This window comes from Talpa occidentalis, unplaced genomic scaffold (genome assembly GCF_014898055.3).
Source record: "Talpa occidentalis isolate TD23 unplaced genomic scaffold, MPIMG_talOcc4v2.1 talOcc4.6, whole genome shotgun sequence".
In the NCBI taxonomy this organism is placed as follows: domain Eukaryota; kingdom Metazoa; phylum Chordata; class Mammalia; order Eulipotyphla; family Talpidae; genus Talpa; species Talpa occidentalis.
In genome coordinates, this window is record NW_023604972.1 from 136,478,782 (window position 1) to 136,490,705 (window position 11,924).

Here is an 11,924-nt window from a genome sequence, read left to right on the forward strand (position 1 = left end):
ATAAAAAAGATGATTATATCTTCAAGGGATCCGTGAGGATATAAAGACTCCCACTCATCTTATTTAGAGATAAGTATAAACTAATATTTTACTTTTATTGATTAATATAAAAATCTGTATCATGTTTTATCAACTCCTTCTTATAATGTGAAATTTTAATGACTCAGAAGAAATGTTAAATATTTAGAACCTTATAAACAGAGGAAATTTGTAAAAGTTATTTTATATGTGTGTGTATATATATATATATCTATATATATGTTCCTAGAAGTGTGATTAATAGCTGATAAGTGACTCTCCAGCCTGAAAAAATGTATCATTTTTTTATGATCAAAATCTGTGGGAGTAGAGCTTATGGAGAAAAAAGAATGGAGTAAAATTTCACCTGTTAAAAAAGGGCTTACTGTTGCCTAATACTTAATCATGTAATAGTCAGTAGATAGTAATATGCGTATTTAAGTGGATAATGGTAGGTGTTAACTCTCTATGGCATTACTTTTCAACCTTGAAAATATATCAGAATGTATTTCTGGCTTATCAAACTCCCCAGCATCTCTAATCAGTAGGTCTGTGTGGAACTAGCAAATTTGCATTTCTAGCAAGTTCCCGCAATTCTGCTGATGCTGGTCCACGGGCCACACTCTAGCAGAACTGTTCTAAGGTACTTGGAGTCATTGGATATTTTTACAGTGTCACTCAGTGGGTAGCGGGGGCAAACATTTTAAAAATTAAATAAAATCTGTCATCTAGACACATGATAGTAGATGCCAGATAGATGATTGATAGGTAGACAGATAATTGACTGAGAGAGATTCATGGGTAATTGATAGAGTGATGGAGAGAGGCGAATAGATGATAGGCAGATAGACAAGCGGACTGACAGACAAGCAGAGTCTCACCAGAGCAGAGGCATAGAATATATAAAAGTAAATGGGCAAGAACTGAGTCCTCCACTCAGGCTGGACACCTTAGTCTGTGGGCACCTTAGTGAGCTCAGACTTCTGGGGGCTGTTTGTTAGCAGTGCGGCGGTGCCGGCGCTGGGAAGGTGGGTGTCATCTTTGCTGAGCGCTGTGCACCGCCAGTTTCCCTAAGTGATCTGTGTCCAGTAATCAAGCCACCATCCCCAAGTAGGAGGCCACTAACTGGGAGAGTCCCCACCTTCTCCGTCGTTGTCCCTATCGACCTTTCTGCAGCTGTGGTTTTCCTGTAGTCATCCTACATGCAGCCTCCGAGGGGGCACCCACGCAGCACCCACCTGGCCAAGGATCTTCGATTCGGAGCCCTGTGTGGGCTCAGTGTTCCAGCGTGGTTGACTGTGTACTCATCAGATGCAGACCCTGAGTCTTAGAACTGAGCGTACTCACGCCTGCTCCTGGCAGTGCTGGGGCCGCTGGACGCCAACGGCTGCCTGTCTCTCCCCTCCTCAGTGTCAGCATCCACGAGAACACCCTGCACCCAGCTCTCCTATGGCTCTTACTGAAATGCAAACCCCAGCCTGTCCCAGCTCTGTTCCATCAGCACCGCCGAGGGTGGCTGGAGTATCCATGCTGGATCCGCCCAACAGGTGATTCTCATCGTCAGCTGACTGCAAGAGTTGCTGTTTCTGAAAAAGACACATTTTCATATAACCACGCAGGACTTTCTGTAACCCACACAAAGATAAATCAACCCTTCATCCATGGGAAGAATATTGCAGCTTAGTAAAGGTCATCCCATCAATAGTTGAAGGGTTCCCGGGTTTTGACTGAGAGCTAATTAGTATCACTCACTGTCGTATCTAAGCAGAGAGTGAAAAGTTGTCTTTTTTCCCTCCAAGTTTGCTCTACTCACGTCTTGCAGGCACTGGCCGTGCGAGTGGCTGCTCTCAAGTCTCTGCTCACTTTCCCCCTCCGTGCAAGGGCCCTTCCTCGTCCGGGACTCGGGATTTTCTTGCAGCGTGTCTTCCTGGGTGGGTCTTGGCATATCCGGCACCGAGCGGCCACGAGGTCACCCGTCACTTCCCATTGCTGGGAGGTACAAGGGCTCTGCTCCCCGGGCGCCGGGTGCCTCGACCGTCCGGGAGTGTCAGAGGAAGAGCGTAGATGAGTGGGTGATGCTGGGAGATTTGTTGTCCTTGGACGAGCATGTCTGCCTGCTCTGTGCAGGCCTTTTGTGATGCCTGGAATGAGCTGCAGGTGTTGGTGACTCCTGGAGGCAGCAGGACAATAGAGTGCGTTCGTGTGGAAAGTTCCTCGGGCCTTCGAGGGACTCTGCTTCCCCTGGGCGAGTCTATCAGTTGAGTATGTAACTCTGCCTCCTCCTGTCTCCCCTCCCCCGTCCTCCAGTCTCTCTCTCTTCCTATTCTCGTAAATAAAGCCACACGCTCTTCAGACTTCAGGCCTTGTGTGTGATTAATTACACCACAACCGAAGTCCCGAGGACGGTCTGGGATGAGTGGCTCCCCAGAGTTGCCACGGAACAGCTCTCCCATCTGTGTCCAAGCCCCTGGGAGGCCTGGGGACAGCACCCCTGCGGCTGGACCGCGCTCGCTCTCACCTCCGGAATGTGAACTGAGCGAAGTGAGTGTTCCCCGGGGCACCGGCTCATCTTGTTGAGGTCGTTCCGGCCTTCAGGACGGGGCTCTGTGCTTTAGGCTCTGCTAAATCATGCTGGGGTGGGAGAGCTGATGAGGCAGATTCATTCAACTGCAGGTTAATGAAAGACACAATTGAAGTGGCATGAAGCGTTTCCCTGTATTACTTAATGTTCGCAGAGCGGTTCCCAGTAAATGCTCTGTGTTTTCCGAACAGTGACGTCTAGCAACGCCGGGCTGCCTTCCGGCCTCTGTGTGGTGTGCAGCAGGCTGGGCCATGCCTCTGACCGTGGCGTGGACTTGATTCCCCAGGCTGCTCTCCCCAGTTTATTGCAGTTAATGAATGGAGGGAAGTGAACGTTACGTGGTGACGCATTGTCATGACACGTGTTGCGGTGGACTGTAGATAAATGCAGATCATTATTTCTGAAGTGCTCCCTATTTTAAGAGAAAAGACAAGCTTCCGTTCATGGCGGGGCACCGATGTGGACCCACCCTCCGGTCGGTCCAGCGATGCTGCACAGTTTCTGGAAAGGGGCAGTAAAACTGGGGGAAGAGAAAGAGCAAAGGAAACTTTGAAATTTAAAGACACACATTTTAGTCTGCAGGTGAGGTGTTCTCTATGCTTCTGTGAGGTTGTATTATGTAACCAATTAATCCATTTTAAGAGCAAAAGTCCACATTTTCCTTCTAGTCTCGGCTTCCATGGTGTGGATGATCAAATCACTCTGGGTGGCCTCTCCAGGAGGGAGCGAACAGCCAGGTCACTTTCCACCTCCGAGCTTCGCCGATGGACATGACCTCCAACCTGCTGATCCAGACCCCTCTGCTCTCGACTCATGTGGGCACCTGCCCTGTGGCCAGCCCTGAAATTTGCCCAGTTCAGCACATTTGGATGGAGCACAGCTGCACTGCAGGGCCCGCTCTGCACCCCACCGAGCCTCTGTCCTCATGGACACGAGTGCAGCCAAGGCCGGGCTGGGCATGTCACACCAGCTGGAGGGGTCACTTGTCCAAGCCTGACCTCCTCCCTGAGTCCTTATTTCAGTTTGGGCCCACCCTTCCTCCATCTTTCCATTCTTCTAACAAGAATGTGCTGCACGCTCCCCTGGATGTGAGGAACCCCTACCCTGAGCTGACGTTCTAAACAGGCACAGCAGAGCGGCGGCAGCTCCACGTGTGGCTCCGTATGGGTTATGGAAGGGTGAGCGAGGGGAGGCCTGGCTCTGGGAGCTCAGGGACTTTTCATATCCTGCGCAATCTCCATTCAATTTTTTAAAAAGATTTATTTACTTATGCTTACAAGAACTAGGGTGCAGGCCAGAGGTGTGGGGGGTGAGAGGAGTCACCAGAGACAGAGTGGGGGGCCAAATAGGCTACTGAAATACACTGCTAAGGGGAGCAGCGGGGAGACAGGAGAGGTTTACTGTGCCACTTGGGTCAGCTTCCTGACTGGGGATGGAACATGTGCTGCAGAGGTGTGGATAGCTTCATAGTGCTGAGACTTAACCCCATGCACCACCAGGGGGGCCCCACCTCTCCAATCAATTATTAAAGCTGCTTCAAGTTCTGGGTTGAGAAGTTTTCCTTCAGGTAGAGGCAGAGAACTACTGTGATCAGTTAGTAATGTCTGCCACGTCCAACAATGAGTATAGACATGCATGGTAAGCATTCACGTCCTGTGTTGCTAACATGGGCTTCTTTCTAAAAGAAACAGGGACCACCCTTGGATGACTTGGTCCGTGCATAAAATTGCTTGTGCCTTCCCAGGACTGTGTTCCCCTGGGGGACTCTATCAGCTAGCAAATCGTCCATGACTGTAGCTGCCGATAAACTAATCTGTGTGGCTTTTAATGTGTATGAATAGTGACATCATCATCTTCTTAGGATAAGATACACATGGTCTTGATCCATGTGTCAAACGACTTTCCGAAAAGACTTGGAAGCTTACAGAGCATGAGATTCTGCCTGATTGAGGGTTTTTAATAATATGGGATTATTTTAATAGTATAATATCTAAATACAGTTTTATAATGCATATTTTACTATAATACACATTGCCCAAAGATTTTTTAAAAAAATATTTATTTATCTATCTATCTATCTATTTATTTATTTATATAAGAGCCGGGGTACAGACCAGATGCGTGGGAGGGTGAGAGGATTCATCAGAGAAAGAGCGGGGAGCAGAACAGGCAGACTGAAGAAATACACTGCTGAGGGGAGCAGCGGGCGAGACAGGAGAGGTCTGCTGAGCCATGTGGGACCCTCGCCCGCCGACCGGGATCAAACCGGCGCTGCAGAGGTTGTGGACAGCTTCACAGCGCGGCCCTCAACCACCTGCGCCACCAGAGGAGGCCCTGCCCAAAGATTTTAAGGAAACATGAAAGTTTTGGGGCTCAATGGGACAGAAAAGGCAAATAATAAATGCTAGTAAAGGACATGACTCCAAGCCCTGGCACTTTGCAGTGGAATACATTCAAGGAACTTTTCATGTTCCTGTCTCAAAATTAAGCTTATTGTTTTTGGTTGCTTAGAATTCAGCAACCACACTGAACGGATTAAGGAGACCATTACATTTCACACTATGTTATGTTTCTAGTCAACAGAGGAAGAAGTACTGGAAAGCGACTCCCAGGAAGAGGTGAAAGAGCAGACCCCGCGTTTGGGGCAGCCCCCCTGGGTGGCAGCCTGTGCTGGCACTCAGCCCGCCCTGAGCTCACTTGGGCCACAGGCAGTGAGTTCGAATCTAGTGTGGTTCTCAGTGGTGCAGGAATGAGGGATTCATCCTAAAGTGGGAAAAGTTCGGCTACGTCAACTACTCTTGGCTGTTCTCCCTGCCGGTGTCAGGAGCATCTCCTTGTGCTCGTTAGTTCTCCAAGGTTGTAGCTGAGCCATGTGTTTCTCTCTTTTCTCCTCATCCCTGTTCATCCCCTTGGTCTCTGAATTTCCCTCTGTGGGTGAAGGGGACTTGTCACGTTGCCAGGGCCACCTGCTCTACATACACCACGCGCTGGAGGGAGTGGGGAGCCCCAAGTATGCGGGCAGGACCCTGTGCGGTTGACCAGATGCCTCTGTCTCCACTCCTGGACGCTGCCTGGGCCCCTGCTTGGTAGGTCTGTCACTCCACACTTTACACATTCCAAGAGCAACTCTCCTGCTCCCCACGGGCACCTCAGCTGAGCCTTATGTCTGAGTAAGGCTGGGTGAAATAGAAAGGAGTCACTGAGCTGCACAGCAAAGCCATGTTCTCTCAAATCAACTGCATCAGCGATGAACTTGATGTTTTATGCATCAACTTCCTGACCCACGTCTGTCTTCAGTTGTTCCTAAATTTTGTCAAGGGAAAATGGACTGTTAGCGATGACCCTATAAAACTCACAAGCTTTCCAGCAGGCTCTCACTGAATGCGTCCTTGAGTCAGTCATTAATTCCGTTCCCTTCCCATGAATGTCACAGATACTGCGGTGATGTTGGAGATAAAGAGAAAAACAAAAGAAGCATGTCCCCCCCTCCAGTGAGTTCAGAACTTGGTGAGGACACAGTTCAAAAAATCAGAGCGCCCCCTGCTAACTGCTTAGGGAGAGCTAAATTCTAGATGCTCCAAGCATTTGCTACCAAACAGGGCTACACATTATCTACAGATCTGGTTAAAGTACTGGTTCTAATTTTGTGGGGTTGTGAGGTAAGATTTTGCATTTCTAACCCGTTCCAAGTGGAGATGTTGTGGCAGGCCCCGAGGCCACATGGAGTAGCTGGTCCCGAGGGCACTGCCCGGGGGACCCCGCACAGAGAAGGGCTCCCTGAGCATCTCTTTTGGAAAGATGTTCTCTGAGGAGAACAACTAAGCTGAATCTTAAAGATGAGCCGTATTTCACGAAAGATCTAGAGTAATGGATTGTCCAGAGTGAAAAGTTCTGGGCGGATATGCTGGCTTTTGGGGTGTTACTGTTTTCTGAGGACCCCTGTCCCCCTCGGGCGTGTGAGTTGGGAAGGAGAGAGCATGAGAGATGGCATTTAGCATTAAGGATGGAATTTTTATTTTATCCCACTGATAATTGGGAACATTAAAAATTTAAAGGGAACATTCATGATGTAATTTAAAAATTTAATTGACCTTAATACTTAAAAAACCTTGTGATTTATAGCAAAGATGAGAAGATGTTACAAAGAGTTCCCTTATATCCCATACACATTTCTCATTATTATTAACATCTTCCATCAGTGTAATTTGCTTGTTACAGCTAATGGACTCATATCGATGCAGGGTTATTTATTAAAATGCATGCTTTATTCATATTTTCTTTCTTTTGTACCTAATGTCTTTTGCCGTTCCGGGATCCCATTCAAGACACTGTATTAGATTTTATTGTGTTTTCTTGGGTTCTTCTGGCTTCTGGCAGTTTCTGAGACTTTGCTTCTGAAGACCTTGGCAGTTCTGAGGTGCACAAGTCAGGTGTTTCCTAGGATGACCCTCTGCTGGGATTTGTCTGATGTTTTTATTCTGATTGAGTTATGAGTTATTGGCAGAGATGCTGCGCCATTCCCACCATGTCACAGTCAAGGCGCATCACGTCAGTGCAATTACTGTCTGTTCTGCTGACTTGGATCACCTGGGGCAGGTGTCTGGTTGCTCCACCACAAAGTCACTGTTTTCCTCTCTCTCCACGTTGGACTCTGAAGGGTAGCTACTGTGTGAACTCACACGCAAGGGGGAGCTTACATGCCTCCTCCTTGAGGGGAGAGTGTCGACATAAATTATTTGTAATATTCTGATGGGAGATTTGTCTCTTTTCTTCACTGATCCATTTATTTAATCATTTATTTATATCACTATGGACTCATGAATATTTATGTTATGCTCTGGGTTATAATCTAATACTCTCTTACTCTTTTGGTTGCTAAAATTGTCCAGCTTTGTTCAGTGACCACTTTCCATGACTCTGTGTCCCTTTGATATAGCCCGTCATGGAAGGTTCTGATTTTAGCACTTTCCTGCTCTCTGGGACTTTAAGGTCCCATGTTATCCCCAACCCAGCCCTAGAATCAGCCACTTTACCTGGGAGTCCTGACTCCCTTAGTGAGAGATGGTGCCAGGCCCCAAGGTTTGGGTGCTGGACGAGTGCAGAGCCACGACGCTGTTGCTTCTTTTAAGCCCTCTCAGCTGCTAGAACAAGGAAACATATGGGTAAAGGTGATCTTGCCAAAGACCAGTCATGGTATTTATGTCCGTCTATTTCTGGACCGTTTATACTGGCCCGTCATCTGTGTGTCTTTTCTTTCGCCGCTCTGTCTCGGTTACTGTAGCTTTAGAGCAAGTCCTGAAATCAGGTGGTACCAGCCTTCCAGATTTTTTTTTTCTCTTCAGTTTTGTGCTAGTTATTACGAGTATTTAGTCTTTATGTATAATTTTTTAAAAGTTTTGTTGATAGCCACAAAATATCTTGCTGAAATTTTGACTGGATTCTGCTGATTTCAGGTACCAAGTTGGGAGATACGGCCATTCTGATAGTGAGTTTTCTAGTTGAACGTGAACCAGCACCCCATTTATTTGGAGTCTGTGTTTTCTTTCATCAGAGTTCTGGGGTGCTCTCTATGTTGATCCCAGGCATATTTTGCTAGATTTATTCTTAACTATTTTGTTATTTTGGTGCTATTTTATAAGAAATACATTAATTCCAATTCTATATTGCTAGTTTGTAAAATTAACTTTTGAACATTAACCTTTTATCCCATGGTTTTGTTATAAACACTAATTAGTTCCAAGAGTATTTTTCTTGAATTTCAAAATTATCTAAGCAGCATGCTATCTGAAGAACAAAGACAACCTTACTTCTTCCTCCATACCTGTGTACCATTTATTTCCTTTTCTTGTCTTATTCTGCTACTTAGGATTTCCAGGACGATGCTGAGTGGGAGGGCTGGCGTGGGATACCCTTGCCTTATTCTCATAATTTAATTTTTAAGTGATGAATTTCTGCATTATGTGAGGAAAGGGGTAGAAGCGGGAAAGGAGAGAGTTTGCCACATTAAGAAATGCTCTTCAAAATCGTAGAAGGCAGAATTGGAAGGAGAAGCTGGATTTAGAGAAATGACAAATCCATAGAACCTGATGGCTCTTGAGGCAATGATGGAAAGAGCTAAAGTCACCGGTGGTCTCCACGGAGCTGGCTGGGGCAGGGCGGCACCGAGGTGGCACCATTCTTCAAGGGTGGAGCTCTTAGAAATGATAAAAATTATTCCGAATGCATTCATATGTACTACTCACTTAATTTCATCCATCTCAGTGGGACAGATTCCATTACTATTCTCAAATGATGTATTAGGAACAGAGAAATAGAAAAGTGAAGTTGGTAGACACTAAATTTAAACCCGGACCATCTGGCCCCGGGACCAGAGCTCCGAACCATATATAATTCTGATCTGCATGCTGTACTCCAGGAAGATTAATTCAGTTTGGGAGCCTCGTGTTCTAGGAATCGTGGGGTGTTTTAGTGAAAACGTACGTATTTATTTCTTAAGTTGTGTTTTGGTACACTGTTGATTATATAGTAGCCTTCATCCTTTTTTGACTATCTGAAATGTTTCACAATAGAATATTTGATTTGAGATATAGTGGCACGAAAGCGCCGGCTCGACTCTCCCGTGGAAACTGACACAGCTAAGACAGAAAATACGGCTATTGGTGCTACTCCATATTCGTGTTATGAGTGTGTCTATCCTTAATCTCTGCAGCAGCATGGAAAGCTAGGAAAGAAACCATGCAGCTGCCAGAAACATGGGGAGAGGAACATATTGCTGGTGTTACGATCTGTGAAGAACTATCCCTCTCCTCAGAAGTGTGGAAAGAGGTTTCAGCAGAATCTCCCACTAGCCCCTGGCTGGAGGTAAGGGTATACCGTGAACAGTGGGAGGGGGACATGTGTCTGGGATGATTCTATAACATTTATTAGTGTAAAAAATTGTAAGTAGAAGAAAGCATAAACAATCACATAAAAATATAGAAGAAACCACAATGCCCTACACAAATAACATTTGTTGTATCTCCGTTCAATCATTCTCCTGCAAGTATATTTAAATTATTAGTATGTTCATTTCCTTTTGAAGCCTAGGCTTGTAAAATGGAGACTGTGTTGTAGTTATTTAAAATGTGTTTTCAGTTTCTACACAATGCCAGGGACCTGGTAGACGTGCATTAAATATTTGTGGAAGAAAATGGATTTCAGAAAGCAGGAAGAGTGTTTCATGTCTCATGTGGTTTATTTTGAAGCATGCCTGCTACCCACATATATAAATCATTTCTTAAAAATTTTGCCTTGAACCAGACTTTTTAATTAAAATGGCTGTTTCCACTTTCCTCTGTTGAAGTTCATTCGCCTTGTACATTCTGCCCATCGTTTCATTTCATTTTGAAACGATTGCTATTTTATCTTATGTGTCCTTCTCTTTGACTGGCATGGGATGGAACTGCCTACGACTCTGTGCATCTTTTCTTTCTCAGTTGAGCCTGACAATATTTATTGTTGTAGCTGATGTGCTTGCTCTTTGCTCTTCTGCTTTCTTCTGTTTTGCTTTCTGTGTCCTTTTCGCTCCTGATCATCAGCTGATCTTGATCAGTTTCCTTTATTTTTTCACCATCTAGCGATTGCAAGATGGACAACCTATGTTTGTCCTACTCTCACTTAGTGTTTAGGCTTTACCAACGTGTTTATAATGTATGAACTATATATAGTTCATATATTTGCCAGGATGCAAATATAGGGCTTAACTTCATTGGCCAAAATCAGTTTTTTTTTTCCCTAAATAAATAACTGGGAGCTGTTTCTTTGATGAAGACTCACTCCTCTCAGATGTCGTGAATATTAATGAAGATATTGTGTTAGACATTAAGAGCAGCTTCAATAGGTCTGTTTGCTCAGGGGACGTGACATTTTGGGGAGACATAAGCTCTGGGGATACCTTCACATTGCTCATCAGTCCGCTGGTGACACAGATGACATCTCTTGATACAGCAGCAATAACACTAGTGACATCAAGTGTCTTTCCATCACAGAGCTTGTTTTATCTATTTCTTAATTATGATGTGACTTTGCTTTTGGTCAAAGCAGCTGCTTCAATTATTAGAAGTCTCTCCAATCCCCTTTTAAAAACAGGAAATGTCTTTTTATATTTTTTCCCAGCTGGTTCTAGTAGAGTCTAGAAATAGGGAATGTCAAAAAAATCATGACGTCTCCTTTACATAATTTTCCTGAATCCAATTCAACTCCCCAATTGATTGGTTAATGTCTAGTGCATATAATTCATAGTCTGTACCCTAAAAGTAGGTTGAAAATTGGAGAGCAGACATCCTGCATATTAGCTGAAAATATTTGAACATTTAAAAAAATTATAGGTTATCATGGTGTGATAAAATGGAAAATGACTTTTTACTTCTGTTCTCTGTCTCTGCCTCTCTCTCACCTGAGGTCCATTCATTTGTATTTATTCAAAGTCACTGCTATAATGCTTACCCGTATACCAGGCAGTGTTTGCAGTAATTTACAAATACTAACTTAATTAATTCTCATAACAAATCTACAGGCAAATATTGACTCTATACCCATCCTATAGGTGATGAAACTAAGGGTTTGACTCAGGGAGGGGTTTCCTGAAATCTGGTCTCAGGCATTACATTCTTCCATCTTCACTGCAGCCTCAAATCTCATTGTTTGCACCCCCAAGACCCAGGTTCAGGTTAAGATGAGTCATAGGGAGGAGGCAGAACAAAGGACAAAGACTAAAACAGTTGGGATTTATATACCCAGTCTGGGGTTTACTAATTTAAGAGCTATGGGCAAGAAGACTTATGATGCTGGGAATGTTCCACACCCTTATTCATCCAGAAGACCATGTAATAATGAAATACTGCCATAGTGACTGTGCTATCTTCCATGGAGAAAGGGCCTTTGAGATGAATCAGCGTTCCTAAGCAGTTGACCTTAAATTAGGAAGATTATCTGGGATTATCCAGGAGGGTTCCTTGTAGCACAGGAGCCCTAAGCAGCAGAGACAGGAGATGAAGGCAGAGAGGGCAGAAGGTCAAGAACTCTTCCACGTGCCACTGGTGGATGGAAGAGGAGGGCATCTCGCTCCTGCAGCTGAAGGGACTCAGTTCTGCCAGAAAGCATGAGCGTGGAGAGCATGCTTCCGTGGGGTCTCCAGGGAGGAGCACAGCCTGGTGTTACCTCGTGAGGCCCTGAGCGGAGCCCCCAGACCCGCTGTGTCAGATCCCTGAGCAGAGAACCATGGGGTGTAAACTGGTGGCGTAGCTGCGGCATGGGGGAGCTTCGTTACGCAGCAGGAGCTCGATGA